The 25,438-nt window shown below is 40.8% G+C and overlaps 1 protein-coding gene and 1 long non-coding RNA gene across 5 annotated transcripts in view; one reads left to right on the forward strand and one right to left on the reverse strand.

Moving 5' to 3' along the window:
* LOC120400748 overlaps positions 1-20,766 on the reverse strand; it is a 30,500-nt gene extending 9,734 nt beyond the window's left edge. The window contains exons 1-2 of the long non-coding RNA XR_005596038.1: positions 20,713-20,766; positions 9,352-9,481 (exon numbers count right to left, since the gene is read on the reverse strand). This is a non-coding gene — a long non-coding RNA (uncharacterized LOC120400748). The remainder of the gene's footprint in view (positions 1-9,351; positions 9,482-20,712) is intronic.
* Positions 1-25,438, forward strand: part of MEIS1 (Meis homeobox 1) — a 126,863-nt gene that overhangs the window by 30,433 nt on the left and 70,992 nt on the right. The gene's annotated exons all lie outside the window — the stretch shown is intronic.

Raw genomic sequence — 25,438 nt, forward strand, 5'->3', positions numbered from 1 at the left:
GTGTCTTCTGGTAAAGAATAAGTGATCAGCGTGTGCAGATTGGTCACTATGTCTTTTTGAAATGTGTTGAGACATTAGAGCTTTGTGCCTGGCATTGTCTGTCTTTTCCTTTTTATTGACTCATTTCCCCCTGTCTTTAGGCAGTCAAAGGAGTTTGCACGTTTATTTCTTAAACCCTGCCAACAGGCACACACTAGAACAACATATGTACCAAATTTGCAGTATGTTTTATTAAAATAAGCAACTAGAGCCTTTTGACATCAGAATGGTTAAAAGAAGAAATCTTCAAAAGCAAACATAATTAAGGTTGCAGAATTGAATGTTAATATTTTAAAGATGCTATTGTAACGTTTGTGCATATAAATATAAAAGTTTGCCTGCACAGTGCACTAAATCTTACAATCAGTACTGTTTCCTCCCTCTGTGCCAGTTTATTTGAATGCAGAAATGTTTTGTTGGAGAGCCAAACCAACTGGAGTAATTGACTTAACAGAAATAGTATGAATCTAGTTTGTGTTACATGCTTTAGAAGTAGTACATCCTACAAATAATTAACACTGTCTTCTAAATTCAACATTTTAAAAACAGATGACTTAAAAATAAAAGCTGCATGTTGAAATGCTTCATACTTCTTTCTGAAGAGACCAACTGCAGTGGATTTTGTGTTAATTTAATGCAATTAAAATTTTAAAAGAATCCTTAATCTGAATATAAAAGAGAGTGTTTTATTGAAGTTGACTCTGAACCCACAATAGGTATATACTTTTAAATCTGGTTTTATGATCCTGTTTCATTCAAGTGCTGTTAGACAACAAAGGAATTATGATTCCAAAAAAGATTGAACAATACTGATTAGAATTGCAAAGTCTACATTTAACAAGATTCGTTTTTAAACTAAAAGAGTATATTTTATTTTTTTATACACATGGATGTATCTTACATTGTGAATAACATCTCTTTATAGAATTTTAAGTATTTGAGACACTTTACTGCTTAAAGAAAAGTTGCTGACTTCATCACAAGTATAGGCTAGTAAAAATGGGGCCTGGAATAGTAAACTGTTGCAGAGCTGAGGCAGAAACTGGTAACCTTCTGACCTCTGACTTTTACTGGAAAATGATATGCAACATAAATTCAAGGGGCCTTTTTTCTTTCAAGTATGTATACATATATATTATAGTGTCACCATTCACAATGCTGTAGTTAAGATGGTGTCAGCACGTTCATTAGAGCCCCCCGTCTTCAGGAGTTAATTTTAAATTCTGGTTTTTTAAGGGTGTAAGCTGTTGCGGGTTTGTGGGGGAACTGCTTTGAACTGAAACTTGGCATTTAAGGTTTCTTAGCCAAGAATGAGATGTTCTTATTTTGGAGGTGGTGGAAGTGTGTGTGGTGGCGGGGACTGTGGGGATGGATGGAGAGGGAGTGTTTGGAGAACTTTCAGGGGGAGAGTTTTAAAAAGTGACTAGGCAATTAGGAGTCCCATCTACTTTCAAGGGGACTTGAGCTCCTAAATCCTTTAGATGCTTTTTGAAAATCTCTACTTAAAATGGGGTTGATTATTTCAAATGTGGCACGTTATTAGTCTGTAAGGTGTGCCAATCATTTCTGATATCTTAAAGTAAACTGACCTAGACACATGTTGCTCTCTTGCTGGGTTATTCCTAGTAGCTCAGTGTTTTTGCATGTCATTCATAGCAAGGTGCGTGCTATGAAGACAGAGAATGCAAATTTTCAAAAGTGCCTAGGTCCTATTGATATTCAATGGAAAGACTTTCAATGGAACTTAGACTCCTAAGTCACTTAGGCACTTCTGAAAATTTTACTCAGAGTTTATAAAGAACTTTAATGAAATTGGAACTCAAGGTGCACTAGATCTTTGTAGAATGGATGTGTTTTATAAAGAAGGATCATTGTGTTAAACTTCTTGAAAGAGGAAACTAGACATTCATAATAACTACTTATACAGAGCACTACTTATATCTGGGCTTGTCTACACAAATGCTTACTTTGCCGAAAGCTGGGGTGTGAATCTACCATGCATTAGCTTGCTCTGTGCCCACTGTGTGGACCCTGCAGACACGCACTAACAGTTCCTCAGTGTGCTTTGGTCTACCCCGCTTTGAAATGCAAGTAGATTAAAGTGCACTAAGGACTGTTCGTGCACGTCAGCAGGGTTACACAGACCATTAGTGCGCAGCAGGCTAGTGAGGGATAGATTCACACCCTAGCTTACCGTGACCTAAATGTTAGTGTAGACAAGCCCTTTTAGTGTGGACGTGTAGTAAACACAAATGAACTGTCCACCCTTCAGATAGGGCTTGCTCCTGTGCTAGTTGAAGTGAATGACAAAATGCCCATTTAATTCAAAGATGTATCAAGCAGGGTAGCGTAAGTCTTGTCATCTTGCACTTGCATTTTGTGCTAGCTCCTTCTGCACCAGCATGAGGTGTCGTTAGGGCTGCCAGCTTTCTATTTGCAGAACTGAACACCCTTGCCCTGCCCCTTGTCTCACCCTTCTCTGAGCTCAAGCCCCCCACTCATTCCATCCCCACTCCCCCCGTTGCTCATTCTCACCCATCCTTGCTCACTCGCTCATTTTCACTGGGCTGGGGTAGGGGGTTGAGGTGTGGGAGAGGGTGAGGGCTCTGGCTGGGGGTGCGGCTCTGGGGTGGGGCCAGGGATGAGGGGTTTGGGGTTCAGGAGAGGGCTCCAGGCTGGGGCAGGGGTTGGAGTGTGGGAGGGGGTGAGGGCAGGGCCGGTGCAAGGATGTTTCGCACCATAGGTGAAACTTCCACCTTGCACCCCCACCCTGAGGCGCACCCCCCCTTGCGGCAGCTCCCCAACCTCCGCCATGAGGCACGCCCCCCGCCCCAGCTCACCCCTGCTCCGTGCGCGAGCACGAGCACTCCGAGCATGCCGTTCCCTGCTTCACTTCTCCCATCTCCCAGGCTTGCGGCGCCAATCAGCTTAGGCGCCGCAAGCCTGGGAGGCGGGAGAAGTGAAGCAGCCACACGGCGTGCTCGGGGAGGAGGCGGGGCAGGGGTGAGCTGGAATGGGGAGTTCACCTGCGTGCTGCCCCCTCCCCCTTACTTGCTGCAGGCGGCCCTCCCTGCTCTCCCCTGCCCCAGCTCCCTCCGCCTAAATGCCGGCGGCCGAAGATCCAGCCGCCGCGGTCGCTGCTGAAGAAAATGGCGCCCCCCAAATCCCAACACCCTAGGCGACCGCCTAGGTCGCCTAAATGGTTGCACCGGCCCTGGGTGAGGGCTCCGGCTGGAGGTACAGCTCTGGGGTGGGGCCAGGGATGCAGGATTTGGGGTGCAGGAGAGGGCTCCAAACAGGGGTTGGGGTGCAGGGGCAGGGCTCCAGGCAGAGGCAGGGGGTTGGAGTGTGGGAGGGGGTATGGGCTCTGGGCTGGAGGTGTGGGCTCCAGGGTGGGGCCAGAAATGAGAAGCTTGGGGTGCGGGAAGGGGATCTGGGCTGGGGCAGGGAGTTGGGGAGTGTGCGCGGGGGGTGAGGGTTCTGGCTAGAGTGCGGGCTCTAGGGGAGGGGTTGGGGTGCAGGAGGAGGCAACATCTCCCTCCAGCTTCTAGGCGGAGGCACGAGCACATGGCTCTGCGTGCTACTGGTGCCTGCAGATGCCACCCATCAGCTCCCAATGGCTGCGGTTCCTGGCCAATGAGAGCTGCTGAGCTGGTGCTGGGGGCGGGGAGGGCAGTGCGCAGAGCCTCCAAGGCTGCCCTTATGCCTAGGAGTGAGAGGGAGAGGCTGGCAGCTTCCTGGGAGTCACGTGGAACCGGGTAGGGAGCCTGCCTGTGCCGCCAACCAGACTTTTAACGGCCCGGTCAGCAGTGCTGACCAGAGCCGCCAGGGTCCCTTTTCAACTGGGCGAAAACTGGACACGTGGCAATGCTAGGTGTTATGCAAGGAAAGTTTGAAAGTCAATGGCAGGCCAAGGAAAAGCTGTATTACGTGCATTGGGTATAACGTGTGCATGTATATATTTGTGATTTCTTCACCTTAGGCCAGAATCACAAATATATAAATGCATATATTATACCCATGCATGTAATACAGCTTATGTACTAGGGCGCAAATTTTTCTTCACATTAGGCCAGAATTATTTTCTCTCTCGTAATATAAAATGCAGTTTAAATAGCTGTAAAGGTGTTTACCCTGATGATCAAAAGAGTAAAAATAAATAAATAAAATTACACTTTGTTCAATTGTTTCCTCAACCTACTTCCCGCTTAATAGCATAGTATGTATAGTACAAAACATCACCCGTGTTCACGCCCAACTCCAACAGAGTTCAATATCCGCTGCAAAAGTCCATCTAGCCCGGTATCCTGTCTTCTGACAGTGGTCAATGCCTGGTGTTTCAGAGGGAATGAACAGAACAGTCAATCATTGGTGCCTGTCATCCAGTCCCAGCTTCTGGCAAACAGCGGCTAGGGACACTCAGTACATGGTGTTGCATCCTTGCCCATCCTGGCCAATAGCCATTGATGGACCTATCCTCCATGAACTTACCTAGTTCTTTTTTGAATCTTGTTATAGTCTTGGCCTTCACAACATCCCTTGGCAAAGAGTTCCACAGATTGACTGTGCGGTGGGTGAAGAAATATTTCCTTTTGTTTGTTTTAAACCTGCTGCCTATTAATTTCATTTGCTGATCCCTAGTTCTTGTGTTGTTAGAAGGAGTAAATAACACTTCCTTATTTACTTTCTCCAAACCAGTCATGATTTTATAGACCTCGATCATATCCCCCCCTTTTCCAAGCTGAAAAGTCCCAGTCTTATTAATCTCTCTTCATACGGCAGCCATTCCATAACGGTAATAATTTTGTTGCCCTCCTTTGTATCTTTTCCAATTCCAATGTATATTTTTTGAGAAAGGGTGACCATATCTGCACACGGTATTCAAGATATGGGCATGGATTTATGTAGAGGCATTATAATATTTTATGTCTTATTATCTATCCCTTTCTTAATGGTTCCTTTACAAATGTTCCTAATGGTACATTTGCAAAAAACCACTTTTGTGGGTGTGTAGGTGGGTTGTTTGACAACTGGATACAAAGGTGTGTGTGTGGGGCAGGTGTAATAGAGTGAGTGAGTGTGTGTGTGTGTGTGTGTGTGTGTTGTGGGTGCACTCAGACTTGAAAGACAAGGCTTGATAGGCTTTAAAAGAAAATGTCCATTTACATGTGAACATGTTTGTTCATTCTGTAGTTGTCTATTACATATTTTTGGACAAGTTTTTAAAAAGTGTCTCTGATTTACCTGATGTATCATTACTTTTTTTAATCCCTGTAATGTATATCTTACAAGTTGTCTGAGTACTTATTTACAAAATCAACCAGTCTTCTCTTCAAAAACATCATTGTGCACTATCATTTTAAAGTATTTTTTTGTAAAATGTAAATGTATTTACTTAGTAGGCAGCAATAATTCCTTAAAGCTGTTACAATCTATTGTGTGAATCCATATTTAACTGCTAGGGAAATGTTAGGAAGTATTGTGTCACTGAATAGCAGGATATATTATTACATAGTTCTTCTGACACAATTTCTTAGAATGGCTTGTTATTGTATCAGTCATAGTATGGAATACTTATAATATGGGTATGCCTAATAATAATGTTTTGAAAAAAATGTAAGGATCTACTCTCTCTTCACTACATACTTACTGTGTAAGACCTTTAGCAACCTATTTTCAAATGCTTGTTGCTGTCTGAATTTTGGTTAACATGGTGCTTTCTGATTCAAAGAAAGCTCACTCTACCTTGTGGAGAAGTGCTTGCAAAATTCTTTTTTAAAAATGAAGTCTGTTTTTAGGTAGGGTTATGCAAAAAGAATCGCATAGTAATAGAAGAACATAAGAATGGCCATAGTGGGTCTGACCAATGGTCCATCTAACCCAGTATCCTGTCTTCTGACAGTGGCCAGTCTTTTCTTTTCTTTTGTGACATGCTTTAATTTAAAAAGGGTTTTGTTTGGTTTATGTTTTTGCTGTTGTTTTAAGAAGGCTCCTGAATAGAGACCTTGTATAGCCAATTTCAATTGAGTGAGGTTTTTTTTTAATGTTAATATTTAGCTATCCTGTGCCGTTGAAAATCTATCAATGTCTTCTTTCTTGTTCAAGCCTCAGACCAGGTTCAAAATGGTTTTTTTTGGTTTTGTTTTGTGTTTTTTTTTTTAACCTCAGAATTATCGTTGCTCTTTAAAGTACTGACTAAAAAAGCAATGATATTTCTTTATAAAAATGTATCAATAGTTGCAATGTTTTTCTGGCTTTTGTCTGAGTTCAGGCAAACTATAGGCAAAAGGCAATTCCATTTATTATTGAAGGGAATCTCAAGGCAGTTGTTTCAAGCCTGTGAAGCAGCAGGCAGAGCTGGATGAAGGGGGGAAAAAAGGGCCACATTATGTTCCAGATGACTGAGCAACGATTTATATACCAGCTCTCCTTTTTACATGAAGAAGAAAAGTAATAACAGCACAGACCCAGGCATTTGAAACAGTCAGATGTCCGATGACTAATGGGATAGGTGGGAAGGCGCTCTCTGATTGGATGTCTTAATGAGCACATTTCGCACAGAGTTTGGGCTGCAGTTCCCCTTGACCTTTGCCCTTTATTGACCGAACTGACACTTCATTTTTCACATACTTCCAATTATGGCTCAGCTTAAGTGTTGCCCTGCCTCCTTTATTTCTTTCCTATGGACAACTTGAGAATGGTTGAGGCCACAGAAGATATTTTAATTTGAAAAACTACCATAGCAATTCAGATTTAGAATGTAATCTGAAACTGCTGTCCGTCTGCAGGTTCCCTGATGAAAACAAACGTTTTAATGTTTCCTGTTTAGCAATTTTTTAAAATGGGATTTTAAATAATACAAATGTTTTGTTAGGAACCCGTGAAGACTAAACTTAAATATAAAGCAAGAACTCCTTTTGATTCTGGTGTTCTATTGGTCCAAGTGGTTTGAATGATATGCATTTGTTCACACTCACTTGGCTTTTTCTCAAGAGACTGTGATGCTCTGAAATGAAATTTGACTAACAATCTCTTCATAGACTAGAAGAAAGCAAAACATAACTGTACTAACAGTTCTTAAGCCCTTGACCATTGTGTAGCATTATTTGTTGTTTTGGTAACATTTAATGTGTGAATGCAAATTAAAGGGTGCCTTGGTGTGTTGCTTTGAGAGATGTAGAAAAAGATGCGCTGAATGTAAGAGGCAGGTATAATGAAAGTGCAGAAGGCTCCTGAATCGATGGTTGCCTTTGTTATCGAGAGATCCGTTTTACAGTGTTTCATAACACAAATGTGTGTGTGTGTGTGTGTGTATTCCAGATTAGAGTACATTCACAGGATTGTTTCAAAGCAGAAATTTGTACAAGTTTGGTTTTTTTTGGCTGACCTATCAATTGTGAGTTACGTTAGTAACATCCAGAACACAGTAAATTCTCTAACTGCAGGTGGATTTAAAAACAAAACAAAACAAAGGCTATTAAGACCTAACCCACCTGCCTGGTGTCATTGAATTTCATGACGTGTATTTTGCTAGAAACTTTGTCATGTGAAGTTCACCCAAATAATAAGCAGGCATATTACCTGTGTACTAGCAGTGATTGCTTTGCATTTAAATACATGGAAAGTATATCTACTATTATTTACACCCACACAGAGGTCCCTAAAACACAGAAGTATTTATCTCAAAAATGTCTGAAATGTTACCTACTTTATTATGTAGCCCTCTGGCATAGTAATAGCATGGCATATTTTTACTATAATATGGTAATAAAAGAATATGTAAAAGGCAGACAAAGGTTCTGCCTTTTCAGTAAGGTGACCCCTGTTACCAAGTAACTGCTTTACTTATGAGCTTATTAAAAACTCAAAAAATGAGCTTTTCATACTTCACAGGCATTGATGTGAAAATGAGCTGTCCTGTGAGTAGTTTTCTTGATCATTTTTAGAACAATTGATTAGCCAAAGAGCTGCTGTCATTAGTTGACATTGACTGATAGCAATTTGTCACAAGCTCCGAAGGTCAGCCAGACAGTGGAAGCTTCGGCTTGTCTTTGATTGACCTTTACTGATGCCATTATCATGGGATTGGTTAGACTAGATGTGACCCTCAATTGAAAAAGACATGGCATTAGTCAACAGGGGCTGTTCCCAGTATTTTCTAGGTATTTATATATTGTGAATCTTGAATTAGGTCTAATAGCCTTGTTTCTAAAATAAGAGTATTGGTGTTGTCTTAAAGGGGGTGCTCTCTCTCTCCCCGCTCCGCCCCCCTTTCCCCTCAGTGTCCAGCAGGTGCTTTGCTTTAATTCAGCATCTACACCTGTGCATCTGTCTTGGCACAAGATAGATTTATTTTTTTAAGAGAAACTTGAACTGTTGCTGTGAGTTTATAACGTTTTAACCTATGTATGCATTCTTCAGCTGCACCAGAATTAATTATTTTTCTCTCTCTCGAATCATCTTTTATTTTTTAACATCGATTGAATAGTTGAGAATTATGCTAATAATGACATGATGTAAATTCATCATTCAGCTGTAAACCTGGAGGGTGTGAAACAAATTTTTTTTTGGTGGTGGTGGTGGTGGTCTTGTCATTCTTGCTCAGCTGTTGGAGTTAGACTTCACGGAGACTTTTAATACTGTTGTTTCAGCCATACAGGGTTACATTTTTAGAATGGTGCATTGTAAACAATCCACAAGCTTCATGCACTGTAGTGAAAATTTATCCTAGTCTATGCTCAGGATCTCTTCTGATTAATATATTTTAAAATAAGAGTTTTCTGTGTTATTAAGAGCCTCTTTCACATGTTTTGACAACATGGCAACATTAGCCTCAAACTCATTCATTGTATTTGTTTTGTTTAATTTGTGGATAGCATAGTCTTAGGGCTTGTCTACATGGGAAAGTTAGTGTGGGGTAATCTAGGATGTGAATTTAAAGTGTACTAACTATTCTGCATTAACTCCCAGTGTGGATGCTCTTACTTTGCACTGAGTGTCTTTGTGAAGTTTAGCTTAATACGCTTTCAAAGTGAATTTAAGCTAAACTACACAAAGGCACTCTTAGTGCAAATTAAGAGTGTTTACATGAGGAGTTTGTGAAGAGTAGCTAGTGCACACTACCTACTTCTGGCTTTCTCCCACTACCCTTTTATGGCAAACATTAGTTACACTGAGAAACGTAGAACTTCTTTTTTCAGGTCAGCTCACGTATATAATAAACAGTTTAAAAAATCCACACAATTTGGCACAGTTTAACTTGAATTTCAATCTCTGCTCAGGAAAAGTCTCATTGAGTGGAGGGTTACTTACTTAAGATGGCAGATTCTTCAAGTTGAAGCTGTAGTCATCACTGGCAGGGTGAAAGTGGGAAAACTTACTTTTGGGGCTGTCCACAGTTAACATGACTTTAGGAATAGAATTTTCTGAATTCCTTGTCCTTCTATAATCAAGCAGAAAATTCATGTTAGAGGTATTTTTTTAAGAAGGCCTTTTTTTTGGCAAGTGACCTAAAATAATACATGACTCTTGTATTAAACATGTATCACAATGCACAGATGTGTGCACGTGCAGGTGTTTATATATAAAATATGGCTCTGATCCTGCATTCAGATCTACACAAGTGGACCCCTGTGTCTGTGCAGAGCCTTGCTTGGGCACAGCAGTGTGCCCATACAGATCTCATTGAATAAATGGTGCCAAAGTCTTGCATAGGTTGGATTTCCTTGGCAAAAGAGTAAACAGTGGGGAAAATAATATCACATGCAAGATAACATTTTAGGGTCTGAGTCCATCAAAAGCACATGGGTACATGCATAAGTGGAGCTTTAATCTCCTACTTGGATTAAACAGAGGAAATTTAGTCACAAGCAATTACATAAGTAGATGAAATGGTGTTTGGGGTTCTAGACATTCCTTATTAACAACAGTAGGAGTCACGACTTCTGTATTTTGGGTGATCAGTTTAGTATGATTTGTACGGATCTTTTTTTTTTCTATAAATTTAGGTCCTATTTCTTTTGAGTGCTGAGCCTTTTCTGAGCTCGGCATGTTGCAGCAGTCACTCAAGTCCTCTGTATTTAGGGCCACATACTATTCTCAGTCTTCATAAGCAATCCCTCTTGGCACCAGTGAGTAGGTGGCTTTCAGTTTGAACGTTCTATAGGATCCTTTCCATCACGCAAGTTTTTTTTTTTTTTAAAGCTAGTGTTTTTGAAATTATGATAAAGTATTTTCAAAAGCAGTAACCACAATTTTTGAAAGAATGAGTATGGTTGTAAACCAGGGGTTCTCAAACTGGGGGTCAGCACCCCTCAGGGGGTCGCGAGGTTATTACATGGGGGGGGGGTCGCGAGCTGTCAGCCTCCAACCCAAACCCCGCTTTGCCTTCAGCATTTATAATGGTGTTAAGTATGTAAAAAAGTATTTTTAATTTATAAGGGGGGGTCTCACTCAGAGGCTTGCTGTGTGAATAGGGGTCACCAGTACAAAAGTTTGAGAACCACTGTTGTAAACCCACAAATGGTTGTTGATGAGTGTGGTGCAACAGAGCAGCAGCATTTGGCTGCTCTGTGTAACACCATTTTATTTATTGAAATAAAAAAAATAGAAATATTCAAAAACTATAAATTGCCATTAAATGTAGAAGATAAGATATTTAGAAAGCTTTTTATTTTTTATTCTGATGGGTCATTGTTAATGCTAGTATGTATTTGTTGGTAAAAACCTGAGAGCAGACATTATATTTTCTCACCCTTACTACCCCAGCAGTGGGAATGGTTGGAGAATATTCATTCAGATTTGACAGGTGATTGCTTCTATAAATGAATGCACTCAAATCATAATTGTTGCAACAGAATTGTTTGATTACCTGGCAGTAGCCTCTTTCTCTGTGATAGCTTTTGGATCACCTGTTTGTTGAGAGCATTTGACAGTCCTCATGTTTATTACCCAGTTGAATGTCAGTAGCAATTGCAGCTAAAGATAAACGAAAATGCAAGTACTTGTTGACCTTGACTTTTTTCCACGAGATATTGGACTTGATGGCTCTATTGCTCTTGAGCTGATAAGAGTTATAAACAGTAGTTTAAGGGAAATGTTTTATTCCCAGAGGAAAATACCATGTTGCTGTGGGAAATGGCGTCTAACTAGTGCCCTTTGCCAAATTCACTTGGTTTACCTTTGCTTTGGCTGTGGGAAAATAAAATAAAAAGTTCCCTTTTTATGACTTTAATATCTCTGCAAACATGAATTCCTATGCTCTTTGTGAAGTTTTGTTGGCAGACTACACAAAATATAAAATAAGCAAGAGACCTTTCTGTATTTATAATGTGCTATAATGGGGATTTTTTATTCTTCCCCATTTCAAATTTGATTTGATATTACAGAGATGGAGAAATGCTTCCTCTATATATTCTATGGGAAGTTTAATACATTTATAACATAAGTGTATTTGAGTTGTTGGCAAACAACACTGCAGCCGAACTTTCTCAGGCCATGGTCTGGTTAGATCTGAATAGGGGTGGCTCTACCCTGCTAGTTCCAGGAAAAGCAGGATGTTGCAGGATGGGGTGATAATAATTCAGTAGGAGGCACTCTTCCCTGTGAGTCAGTACTGAACCATTTCTATGCATAGTGTTGTTTGGCACTGTTGCTGTTGGATATTCTGTCTTTTGGATGAGATGTTTCAATGCTTCTGGTACCATGCAACTTTCTGTAAAGGAGGGGTATTCTCCATGGGGTCCTGGCCAAATTTCAGTTTAGATAACAATTTCCCACTTTTAAATTTCCCCTGCAGTTTTAGTTACCTATGCTATTCCATTTGTTTTTTCTATACTTAATTGTTGCATAACGTTGCTGCGTGCTGTCAGGTGAATGCTGTGCTCCAGCAGGCATAGGCGGGATGATTTGTATTGGTATATAAGGCCTGATCCTGCTCCCCGTGGAGTCAATGGAAAAACTCATTGACCTCAGTGGGAGTTGGATTGGGTCAAAAGTTTACAATACGCTTTGGGATGCTTCAGGATGAAAGGCACTATTACAACAATCACATCTTATGTTTATATAATCTATAGAATAAGAAAAACAAGCCCTTCCAGAGTCAACAGCTGTTCTGATAAACTCTATACAGCATTGTAGAATCTTGTTAAAGCACAATGGCAATAGATTAATCATTCCCAGTGCTACTATGTCCCTACCAACCAGGATCATATTGTGTTGTTTTCAATGGGTAAGATTAAAATTTCTTTGAGAAAATGCCCCTTTTAATCCATACTGTAATGGATCCATACTGTAACTCCTGTTTCTTCACTGTCATCTTGTTTGGAAGGATTAAAATGAGCAATTACATAGGCATGTCTTTATTTATGAACAAATTGGGAGTGTCTCTTCTGACATGGTGTACATATTATTATTATTATCATTATTATTATTTATTATTATTAAGATAAGGCAGCTCCTGTTACTTTTATCTGGAAAAGAGTGCATTTGCAATGTTGCTCTTGTGTTTTGTTAGAGACCATTTATTGTTGTCCTGGTGGCCCTGTGGCTAATGTCATGAAGAATACCAGGGTTGGAGTCCTGATTTCTCTTTCCTTGGGGCTGGTATGGGGTAGGTGTGCTGTGACTGAGGAAATGCCTCATGTTACTCTAGGTGACCTCTGGGCACCACCACTAAGGTGACCAGATAATTGGAAGACTGGACTCTCCTTAGTTGTCTGTGTAGTTTCTGTTTTTCATATTCTCTTCCTCCTCCATTTATCTCTGTCATGGCTTCATCCATTCCCATATTTTCTGTGTTCCCTCCAGATAGTTTCCTTGCCACTCTGCTTATTCTAACAGCAACAAGAGAGTGAGGACTTCAGAGCTCAGGAATTTAGTCACCTTTACTTTGCTACAGCTCTTGTGAGCTGGGTGGTTGTGAAAGAAGCATTAGCGGTGGGAAGAACCCATGGAGTTTGGGGGTAAAAACTGGGATAGAAGCACAATGAGGAGTTGAAGAGACAGTATAGTGGAGTGGCATTTCCTGCCTGGACCAAGAAAGAATCTCATTCAAACCAAATCATCTCCCCTTCCATGTCTCCCCTTGTGTGTGATAGAGGAATAGTTCTTTGTCCTGATGTTGCATATTATATGGGGGGTGTAATTCATCCCTGTATAGGGGGCCAGAGCAAAGCCTACCAGTATACACCATTGACAAACTCAAAATAAGACTCAGTTGAGACTTAACTGGTGCATAGACCATATTCTAGCCCCCTGAATAGGGGCTGGTGTCATTCTGCATGTGTAGTGTTAGATAAGAATAGTCCAGGACCTATGTACTGTTGATAAGCTTCAGAAGAAGATCTATCTTAGCTTTGTCTTGTTAATAAATGCAAGTCATGAAACAAGGCTTACAGGGTTAGTGAAAAATAGAGCGTAGTGTAGAGGATCTTCAGCTGCCTGAGTGAGATGCAGAAAGAATCCACCAACAGCACCCCAGGAGAAATGCCAGCAACATGCTAGTGACTCAGGAAGCAAATGTTAACCCTGAATTCCATGTCACTTACAATGTATACAAAGCATTGACACTTATCACCTTCATAAATCAAGGGAGAGCGATTACGCAGCTTGTATTGAAAAGGCTGGTCCAATTTTGTATATTTTTAGGTTGTATTTAAGTAGAACATTGTTTTTAGGATTGCGGAGAAGATCAGACTGATCCAGCCAATATTTCAAAACCAGTTCTTAAAAAGCAAGTGACAAATTTAGTCTGTGTCTTTTTCATATGGTAGAAAAGAGGCAGTCAGGTGGAGTGGAAATATTGTGCCTATGGTGCACTCCCCAAAATGCATGCAGTTTATGCTCTCCCACTTCTCCATGGCAAGAGCCATAGAGAAGTGGTTCCAAGGCAGGCTTTGGGGCAAAGATATAATTCAGTATTTTTCCCATGTGCTCTCTTGCCCAGCCACTCCAAATCCCATGCTGATGAATCCTGCCCTTGTCCAGAATCCCTTATCTAAGAGAATGTGACTTGGTAAAAAACATATGGAGCCACATTAATACGGCTTTCAAATTAATATAGATCTGTCTACTCCAAAAAACCAGGTAGGCCCAGCATTTGTTTCTAACTGTATTTTTCATAGCAGGTTGTAGCTAAAGCAATCACTGTGTTTTGTCAGCTAGTCACTAGTCTGGTAATTTAAGTTGAGCCACAGAAATCTTTGAAAGATCGCATATGTATTTTTTCCCCAGTGTTAGTAAACTTGTTGCACTGACAGTGCTATAAATACGGTGGTACAGTATGCATGTTCATGGTGTACACTAGCTTTGCAGTTGCCTTCAGATTTCCTTTAGAAAAAAGGAAAGGATATTGTGTTAAGTGTCAAGGTTTTATAGCTGTGTGGTACAAATCAAGCAACCACATTGACATTTGTTTGTCACCACAGATTTAATCTATTAAAAACAAACGGAATGACCATAATTCAACAGGCTGAAGAGAGGCATGGGGCAGCAGCGGGTTCAATCGGATACAGTTTAGCCAAATTTTGGAAAAAAAATGTGCAGCTGAATGACAGCTGACTGGATGACAAACAGTGAGAAGAAAAGGGAGAAGGAGCTCGAACGCTCCAGTAAATATAAACCACTGACGATTTATGTGCCAGTATATGTTTTCTGTAAAGTTAATCCTGCTTGAGTTTTTGCTAGTATTTGATGAGAAGATTACACTGACACATACCAACTAAAAGGGATGTATTATTTGAACCTCTTTCTATTCTATTTTATCATTGTTTGTCTAAAAAGTCTTTGAAGGAGTTAGTTGGTAGCTGCTTTCTTGTTTAAACAGTAAATCTACTTTTCGTGGTATATCCCCTTAATTTAATCCCAACAAAGTACACATTTAACAATTGCCAGTAACAATGCATATAGTACTAAGCACATTCTTAATCAAAGGTGCATATTGTATTAACTCTCTAGGAAGATAAGATATAATTATCTTTTAAAGACATAACATACAACTTTGCAGCATGACATTCCGAATAAAGCATTTTGTATGGATTAGGATGCTATATACAAATCATATGTATTGAATATCTGTTTATTGCTAATACATTAACTTTGTTTACTGATGGAGTTGGTTTAGGTTAAATGACTGTATTAATTTAAAAGTGCCTCTCAAGTTGATAAATATAAACTCAATATTAAAAATATTAATTCTTTAATGAATTTGCTTGAATACTGGAGGCTAGCCAAGGCTGGAATTGGAATTGTATTAGGTATATCATACTGGTCTGAATACAGTGTATAGTGCTGAAAAAGCATTGTGCTAATTTTAGCTTACAAAGAGGATGAAGATAAACTGCCTACTGCTAGTTTGCCATATGCTATCCTGGTGATAATATTCAAGTTCAGGTTATTCTACAGAGTGTCTTATTGTTTCAGTGAGAGAAAACTGGAAAAGAGTTAAGCAAATTTCTGTTCAGTAAGTGTGTATGAAATAATGAAGTAAAACAAATCTCAAATGCTGGTAGATGAAATCTGCTAAATTTATTTTGGTTTTATTGACTTTCCTGGGAGCCAGCAATTTGTTTTGGTATATATTTGATCCAATTTTATCTATTTCTCACATGTAAATCTTAAAATCAATCTGTATTAAAATTGATCTTTTTCAGGGACACACAAATGTAGTCTAAGTTGCTTTAGCACTGTTTAAAAGACTGCTGTTCTTTAAGCCCAGTATGAGAATAAAGTCTCTGCTCAACTGATTTTTAAAATGGTACCTTTAGAACCTTTTGTTTTGCTTTGAGATTTTTTTTAAAAAAGGCAAAATCCATTGTATTTCCATATTTGGAGGATTCCTCTTCTACGGTTTTGCCTAAGAGTATTTGACCTATTTATTTGTCACTGAGACCACTCCACAGTGCAAAACTGAGAGAAATCCAATGTGGATAGAGGGCTTGTAGATGAAACAGACTGTGGTGCCGGCTTTAGAGGACTAGGTGGAAGCTTTGTGTTAACAACTGGTGAAAAGCTTGACCTTTAAGTGACCTAGGTCAAACAAACCCCCCACTGACGAGTCCTGTTTTGACATAGATACCTGTTTGGTGAGGGAGGGAGATAAAGTGAGGAGAAGGAAGAAAGATAAAGTAACTCTGTTGACCTGGAAACTTTTAAGTATTAAAAGTTAACACATGGGATGAATAATACAGAGCTGACAATATTTATGTAACCATGTATCTATCTAGTATTACTTCTAGAAGGCTATAGTAGATACCAGCAAATTGATTTACAAGTACCAAACCAGTCTTAAACGGTGGTAGGGTGGATTATATTTTATGATCTGGGTAGTGCCCCGTGTTTGAAAGTGTAATATGATACAGGTTGCAACTTAAATAGTTGAGTAAATAGACTAAGTTTCACTGATGAAAATATTTGATAAAGTGTAAAAGATCTGGCAGTAAGAGATGGCAAGTCTGCTATTGTCTCTTCCTACAATGTTTTTATAGAGGTTTTCACAGGAACAAATATGTTTAAGTAAATAAAAGCAAAATAGCACTGCTGGTCCATATCATGGTAGCACACATGCTCACAAGTCAACTTGGGCAGGAAACCAGTTAGGTCTGTTCCATACTGTTTCCATTGCATCTTTATCACTCGAGTTCATTGTTTGCCACTGAGTAGTTAAAACTCCACTTTCCAAGTAAAAGCTTCCTGTTTCTTTCTTTTAAATTTAGTTTGTCTAAACACAAACTCAGATATCTATCAAGGAGACTGTTTATAGAGGGGAAAAAGAGCAAGAAGAAATGATAATAAAATTACAAAACTTTACAATTCGAAAGAACTAGTGGCTCCTGGTAAATTCAAAGACCCTCCCTCCCTCAATAATGAATGGCAGAAAGTTAATGTGCAATTCCTACAAATTTATGTATTCGCATAGAGACTACAGTCCTTGTATATTAATGGGGGAACACTTAAATTTATCTTTTCTTCACTGAATAATTTTAGAGAAAAAATGGAGTCTGTCTTGCATATAAACAAAGTTGTGTATATGTTATATCCACTATTGTAGTGCACCTACAATATCCTTGGCTGTAGTGTACTCCTATTGCTCTGTGCAAGATCCTGCACCAGTAGTGTGTGTTTGCTTTTGGTCACTTTTTTTTAAAACTGACATTGAATATGAATAAAGACCATATGGCCTAAGAGAACATCAAAAGCAGTAGGTCCTTAAAGACTGACATTCTTTTTCTTTTAAAGATGAAATTCACTCTTGGTATAGAGCAGTGGCTCTCAACCTTACCAGACTACTGTACCCCTTTCAGGAGTCTGATTTTTCTCGGAGTCTGAAATCCCCAAGTATCACCTCACTTGAAAACTACTTGCTTACAAAATCAGACATAAAAATACAAATGTGTCACAGTATATATACTATTACTGAAAAATTGCTTACTTTCTCATTTTTACCATGGGATATAAATACTGTACTTGCATTTCAATGTATAGTATGTAGAGCAGTGTAAACAAGTCATTGTCTGAATGAAATTTCAGTTTGTACTGACTTTGTTAGTACTTTTTATGTTGCTTATTGTAAAAGTAGGCAAATATCTAGATGAATTGATGTACCCTCTAGAAGACGTCTGCATACCCCCAAGGGTACATGTACCCTGCTTGAGAACCACTGGTATAAAGAACCAAGATAAGGCTCTCTACGCCATGTAAGCCCAGTAGGTGGCCTCATTGTTGGTGGGCAGGGGAGGGGAAATAGGGCCTCTGCAACTCCTGTATGTCCCTGAGGAGACTCAGGTGAAGGGTGGTTAATCTGGTGTTTGACCATAAGCAATCTTTGACTCTCTGCACCACAGTTTACCATCATCGCCACCCCCAAGCATTCAAAAATCAGGAGTCAGGTCTGACAAAATCTTGAGATTTTTTTAAAATAAGTTTTTGAGGTTCTCTTTATTGCTTTCTCTGTTTGAGCCATCAAGATTCCTCAAGCTTTTTTCCACAGCCATGAGGACTCTCGGCTTGCCCTTTTTACTTTTTAAGTGAAAGCCGAGATTCTCATGTGACTCCAGGAGCTGGGCACTTTTAAATAAAAATGCCATTGATCTCAAGATTCGTGATGAAATTGAAAAATGGCAACACTGGCTAATCTTTAAAATAAGCATAATACTAAAGAACCTCGCAGAGATTTAATGAATGTTGATAAAGGATGAGTAGACAAGAGGAAAGGTGCTATGAGTTGCAACGCAGGATTGGTGTTAAACTCTTACTATGTTCACTTAGTAGGAATGGCTGTGTGCAAACAATGAATGGCTTCGCTCTGTCCCACTAGCTGTACACAGAATCTCTTGTCTTTGCATTACACTGCCAGCTATCATGTATTCTTTCCATATACCATATTTTTATTATTTTCAGTTGGCTTTATTTAAGACCTTCATTAAATGGAAAGCAATGGTTACAACTACTTCTACTCTAAATAAAACATCGTTCATATTCAATCGCATTTCAGCACGCTAACATGCACTCAAAGACTCATTTTCTGTATTGTTTTGTGGTCAGATGTGTAGACAGCTCAGCTGACCGTGAACACACCTAACTTACTATTATACTGAGTGTATAACGTGTGGAGACATTCTAGGATTGTCTTTTAGCTTTTTTGTAACTTCTATGCAGATTTTTAAAGTTTCTGTCCTCTCTGTGTTAAGATGAGTGAGTTCACTTTGTATTCCGTCTGGAAAAAACATTTTCAGATCGTGAACGATGACCCAGGGCCGCCCAGAGGGGGGGGCAAGAGGGGCAATTTGCCCCAGGCCCCAAGCCCCACAGGGGCCCCCACCAGAGTTTTTCGGGGCCCCGGGAGCGGGGTCCTTCACTCGCTCCGGGGTGCCCGGAAAACTCTTGCAGGGCTGGGCGCAGGAGCTTCTTCCGCTCTCGGTCTTCGCCGGCGGGGGGTCCTTCCGCTCCGGGGCGGAAGGACCCCCCCGCTGGCGAATTACCGCCGAAGCGGGACCCGCCGCCAAAGTTCAGCTCGGTCTTCGGCGGTAATTCGGCGGCGGGGGGCCCTTCCGTTCCGGGACCCGCCGCCAAAGTGCCCCAAAGTGCCGTGGTGGGGGCCCCTCGCCGCCGAATTACCGCCGAAGACCGGGCTGCACTTCGGCGGCGGGTCCCGCTTCGGCGGTAATTCAGCGGCGGGGGGGCCCCGCCGCGGATCTTCGGGGCATTTCGGCGGCGGGTCCCGGAACGGAAGGGCCCCCCGCCGCCGAAGACCCCGGGCCCCCGGAATCCTCTGGGCGGCCCTGTGATGACCCTACTGCATATTTCATAAGAACTAAATTCAAGGTGCACCTCTTTGTGAAGCTGTGAATGTAAAATGTGAGGTTGGTACTAGGTTTCTACTGCTAAGTACTATAGTTGTCTAGCCACAAAACAGGCACAGGATGTCAGACACAGCAGTGCAAGCTTTCGTTCAGTGTCTTGTCTCTGATCCTGAGGAACATCTCTAGCAGGAAAACCCCTGGAATGAAGCTGAAGGAGGCAATCTCAGTGACATTCCTCTGAAGTTGTTCTGTCAGAGTGGGCAGGGTTCCCCTTACCCCTGGAGTAGGCTGGGGATCTGGCCCAAAAATTCCCCTGGGATCTACAGAAAGCCACGGCCTCCTTCATAGATGTCCTTTACCTCTTCACCAGCTATAGGTCCTCAGTGTCCCTCTCTAGAACCCTCTTCCCTAGCTGTGCTGTATCATCTATACTCTAGCATCTACTAGGCTGGTGGTAGGCGGCCGCATGTTCTCCTGGTCTCCCCACTGCCTGCTCCCTCCATTCATAAGAACCCCACCATGCACACCCAGCCTTCTAGGGATGGTTAAAGGTAATTCCCTTTCCTCAGTTTCACTGGAGAGAGATGCTGTTTCTGTTTCCAGACCTATTCAGTTCTTCCTTTCTCTACTCAGACTACTGACAAGGGTGCAACCATTATGAGTTTGGTTGGTGTGGCAAACTTATTTCACAGAGGCCACTAAATAGCATTACAGTGGATTTGAACCACTGACCTATCGATGAAAAGCCCTGTTTTTTCCCCTTCTCATTCCACTGGGCATTTTAACGCTGAGGTTGTGAATAGAGCTGGTCAACTAGTTTAAAAATATATTAATTTTACTGTGCAAAGAGCTAACCACATTCAACACCTCTATGATTCATGGGATTGTGTTATCAGTGAGCATTCAGACAATCACCAGGTATTACCAGTGGGTAGTGCAAAGAGACCACTCTGATTCACACTTGTAGCGGGACACTGCTCCGACAACCCAGGCAGGTGCTTTCATGTCAGTTGCCAGAAAACTCTTTTACTGTTGCCAGTCCACACCTCTGGGAGAGTGGATAAGGATTCTGCTGTTCTAAATAACTTATGAGTCATGTGGCATTAGAATAATAATTGATTTTAATATCCACTTAAGTGCATATGGTCGTGAAAAAAGCACTGGGCTTCAGCAGACCTCCTTTGGCATGATGTCAGGTGGTAACATACTCAGTGGAACTCTGAGTGCAAAGCTTTACATCGGCAGAACAAATAGATGTGTGGACCAGATCCCGAGAGCATGATACTCTGTCTAGAACTTTTTAAAGCTGCCCTTTCCAAATTAACCCTTAAGTGGTTATCTCACATGCTGTAGGCCTGATTCTAATTTTGTTTACCCCAGTGTGATTCCATTGGCTTCAGTGGAGTTACTCCTCATTTATATACAGATGTAAGGCCAGAATCTGGCTTTGTATTTTCACAGATGAGGATAATTGATACTTATCTGCATTCTCCCCACCTGCAAAATATATAATTACAGTATTAAAAATATTCAAATCGGGTATTGCAGCTAAAACCACCAAAGCTTACAAGTCACTCCATAATCCTAGTTTGTTGAAGTGACACCTAACAATAAATAGAAATGAATATGGAACATCTTAGATATTAATGGAGAGTGTGGGGTTTCCTTGACCCCAATACATATGTTCTGTTTGTAGAGATGGGAGAGGTGGAAAGCCAGAAGATGAATGTGTGATACTGAAGAAAAGCCTGTTTGTTCCTGATATGTTGGATAAATTGTTCAAGAGCAGTTCATTCATGTGATAATACGACCTCTCTGTTACTGCCAAAGCGAGGGAGAATCTATGGTAATCTGAAGAATAAGTGCAGCAGGTTGCTCAAGTTAAAGCTGCCTAGGAGCAGATTTAACAGGCACACCACTTTTTTTTTTTTTTTTTTTTTTTTTAGATTTAGTAAAGCAAACACTTTCTTCACAAGGAAGAAGGCAATAAACTTGCTCATTTGAAACAAGACTTCCCCATTTCCCTCTTTCCATTGTCCTTTCCATTTTGAAGATGCAGATTCCTCCTCCCATGCCCTTTCTTTCCACTCCTTTTTCTGAAGTTTCTGCAATTTCTATGAAGGGATCCATCCTCCCCATAATTTTGAACACCAAAGCATCACAGAACCCTTTTTATTCATATCATACATAAATCCAGGATTATGGAGAGTTATTTGTGTTCAGGTAGCACTCACTGTCCTTCACGTTCACAGTGATACAGTCCTTGCTCCGAAGAGCTCATAGTCTAAGACGAGCAACCTATGAAGGTTGCGGGAAGGGAGATTAATCATACAATCCTAATATGCCATTTCTTTGGTAAGTAAATAACCAATAATCCCCAGGTGTCCCTCAACCTAGACAATATAAATTGACTGACTCCTGCAGTGCTTGGCAGAAGTGGGTCTCATGGAGGGATTGGATGGGGGAGAGGATAGTGATGTTATAGACCCTGTCAGTAAGTGACGCAAAAGGAGGCATGGAGCTGGTTGTGAGTGAAGTGCAGACAAACTGGTTGAAACTGGCATTGTTGACACAATGGAGGTGGCAATAGAATATAAGTAGGAAGGGCTTTGAAGGTAGAGACAAGAAGCTTGAATTTTATTTGGTGTTAAAAGGGAGTCCATGAAAGGATTCAAAGAATAAGGACTCACTAGAAATGTAAGGGCCTGGTTTTTTTGCTTGTTTGTTTTCCAGTGTGCATGCAGTTGTGCACACCTAATTTCCCCATGGAGCTGCTGCCTTTGCATTCACAAATCAGTATTTGTGGATGTGGATGGCCAATTAGATGCATAGCTGACAGTTTGCGTGTTACCCTGTTAATTGTGCACACAGTTGAGATGTGCATTTTTTCACATGCATGTGCATGGACCATTTCAAATACAAGGTTATATATTTAATTTTTAGAACAGTACTGCAAAGACTTACAAAATCCTAAAGTATCCAGTAAGCCGTATGTAGTCCCTCCATAAAGAAGCTGTAGGACCTAATTCAAAGCCAATGTGAGTTTCTCAGGCCCATAGTGAAATAAGCAAGCTTCAGAAGTGACCAATAAACAAGCATCTGTGGAATCTTCACAGAGAACCATCAATAGTCCAGCCCTCCCCCGAGGGAAGAAGCATAGAAAAAGCTTCCTTCATGTCACCTAGATGAGACTGGGGAAGAGCAACACCTCTAGTGATAACTCGTTTCTATGGGCATGGGATTGCTTCAACCACACAATGTGAAAAGCAAAACTGCTTTTGAAGCCAAACTGCCTGGCAAGAATAAATTGTGGCTAATGGCTATGATTTTTGGTCTTCCAAATATAGAGGATTCCTTTAACTATTTTGATTACTAATATATTTGAACCAAACCACTGACAGCACATGCCTCTTTCTTACCAAAGCAGTAATGTAAGAGAGAGAGAACACGGCGAGCTTTATGCACTCAACAGGAAAAAGAAGGAAGCGCCTGTAGTTGAGGCACTGGGTTGGGACTCTGGATGTATGAGTTCGATTCCCATCTCTGATACAAACTTCTGTGTGACTTTGCACAAGATACTTCATTGCTATGCGACTCATTGCCCATCAGTAAAATGGGGAAAAGAATACTCCCACTCTGCCTTTGTGCCTAGCAGAAAGAAGCCCTGACCTTATAGGTGCTGTGAGGTGCAACTGTAACATAAACAATAACAAAAACTGAGACCCACCAGCTTTTCCCTCTTTTCTCCTTGCTGTTTGTCAATTCAGTGGAACCCCTGGCAGCTAATGATGGAGAGAGTGGGGAAAAATAACGGGGATAAAAATAGAGAACATAGAATAAAATATCTCTGTGCAGATGACATTTTAGCTGAAATTTCCAAAGCCTTCAATATTGGCCTAACGCTGCTCTCACCCTCATTGTGTATTTTGGATCCTTCAAGACCCATTGCAGAGCTGTTGGGGAGAAAAATATAGACTAATCACCATCTGCAGTGTGAGATAAAATGCACAGAAGCAGAAGCAATGATGCTAGTTGGTAGGAAACCAAAAAGATACTGAATGCATTTAATTTGAATTTGAGGAGACCCGGTAGCTAGTAGATGTGAAATATTTTATTTTTTTAAAGTCCTTCCAACATGCCTCTGAGGGACCATGCTGAAGGAGCCAGTCCTTGGCCTCTGCTGAGACTGGCAAACAAGGGTCCTTTTTAGTGCTAAATGTGACTCCTGTCCACTAACAATGAGCCAAGACCACCTACCCATTTCTATTATTTCCCTGAACAGCCATTAGATGGTAAGAATTTTCAGAGTGCGCTGTGTGTGCTGGATTCAAACCAGCACTAGAATTGTGCGAGTAACTGATTTTTTGGTTCTCTGGCTGTACCAAAAAAATGAAAAATAAATTTTGTTTTAAGTTGACTCAAAACAAAACATTTTCAAATATTTCAGTGAACCAAAATATTTTTTTAAAAAAAGTTGCAATAGAACAAAACATTTTGCTTGACCAGAAATGAAACAATTTGCTTAGTTTTCAAATCGTTTTAAAGGCTTATTAATAAAATGGAAGTACATTTCAAAACAAAAAGTTGTTTCAAATAAAATTGATACATTTCATTTAAAAAATGTCAAAATGAAATGTTTCCATTTTTTGGATTTTGTTTTTCAACCAGAACAAATTGGGAAATTTGACACGAATTTGTAAAATGTTTTGAGGTTCATCTTGCAGCATTTTCTCAGAAGCATCTGCTACAGAGGGAGGAGTTTAGGGTGTGAGCGCCAAGTAGTCTTAGGCTGAAGCCTCCCAGGGATCCACAGGGTTCTTGCATGAGAGGACTTCCAGACTTGCAGAAGGAGCAGTCATCTTGCCTGGAGCCTCTGTATGGCTCTCCTTGCCCCATTCCTTCACTAAGATATCTCCCACAGGAGCTACGCTTCCTTGGTTCCATAGCAGTCATTCGTAGGACACTGGAGGTGTTAATACTGCTTTGTGTGTGAATCAGGGAGCCCAGCAGGTGATAGTGCTGTGGAGAGCCCCAGTGGAAAAGATAGCACCCTCTTCTTTCCAGGTGGGATAAAGATGAGTTACCCTCATGCAGGGAATCAATCGGCCTCTTCCCTTGCTCCCAATTTTTTGTTTTGTTTTAGGAGCACTTCAGACAACACTTTGTGAAGCTCCCTCTTATGTGTGGTGCAGAATGGAAGTCACCAGAATTTGTTATAGTAAAGTTGTCGTTCCATTAGCACTCACATTGCCTTGTGTATTTACTACTGGAAGACACACATCTCGGTGGCTTTCACTGTAATTGTAAGGACTGGTTCTCTGTGGAAAATAATCAGTCTCACAGTATCCCGTGTTCAAGGTATTGTTTTTTTTCTCATTGCAACCTTTTAAATCACTTCCTGATGAGAACAGAGTTGCCTTTTGTGTTGGACAGAGACAGTCAGGTGGATGGAAATTTGGTACAGGTCTGCTGTAGTCAATCTCTTTATCTCCTTTTGGCTTCTGTACCTCCCTCCCTACAGGCAGCCTCCCTCTATTTATTGTAAGGGGACCCTTGCCTTGTCTAGGAACAAAACCACTATTTTTTTGCAGTGTAGGGAGTGGGAACATCATAAAGAAGAACTCAGTTTGTTGTACCTGTCTAAACCCTTCTGTTCCCCAGACATCCCCAAGAGATTCCTATGCAGAGGGCTCCTCTTGGATTAAGGTATGCGTTTCCTATTTTGTGTGTGCATGTGATGAGCAATATTACATTCATCTTTCTTCCAAGAGCTAACCATCCTTTCTTTAAAGCACGCTCAAGCTTCTCTGGTACAGGGAGTGAGAGAAGTTTGTGGTCCACTCTGACTGCAATTTACCAGCAATAGATCTGTTTCAGTTATAAGTGTTTGTTTTGTAACCTTGTTTATAAAAATGGAAAGAGTTTCTGTTCAGCTTTTTGTCCTATTTGGAAGGGATCTGAGCAAAAGATATAAGTACTTCGGACTCTTTAGTTCAGAGGCCTCGAACTCTCCCTTTGACACTGTTTTTACTCTGCACCCTTGAACAAGTCACTTAAGTCCCAGTTCTGTCACTTTAACTCATGTGTTGCAAACAATCCAA

Source organism: Mauremys reevesii, linkage group 3 (assembly GCF_016161935.1).
Source record: "Mauremys reevesii isolate NIE-2019 linkage group 3, ASM1616193v1, whole genome shotgun sequence".
Taxonomy (NCBI): domain Eukaryota; kingdom Metazoa; phylum Chordata; order Testudines; family Geoemydidae; genus Mauremys; species Mauremys reevesii.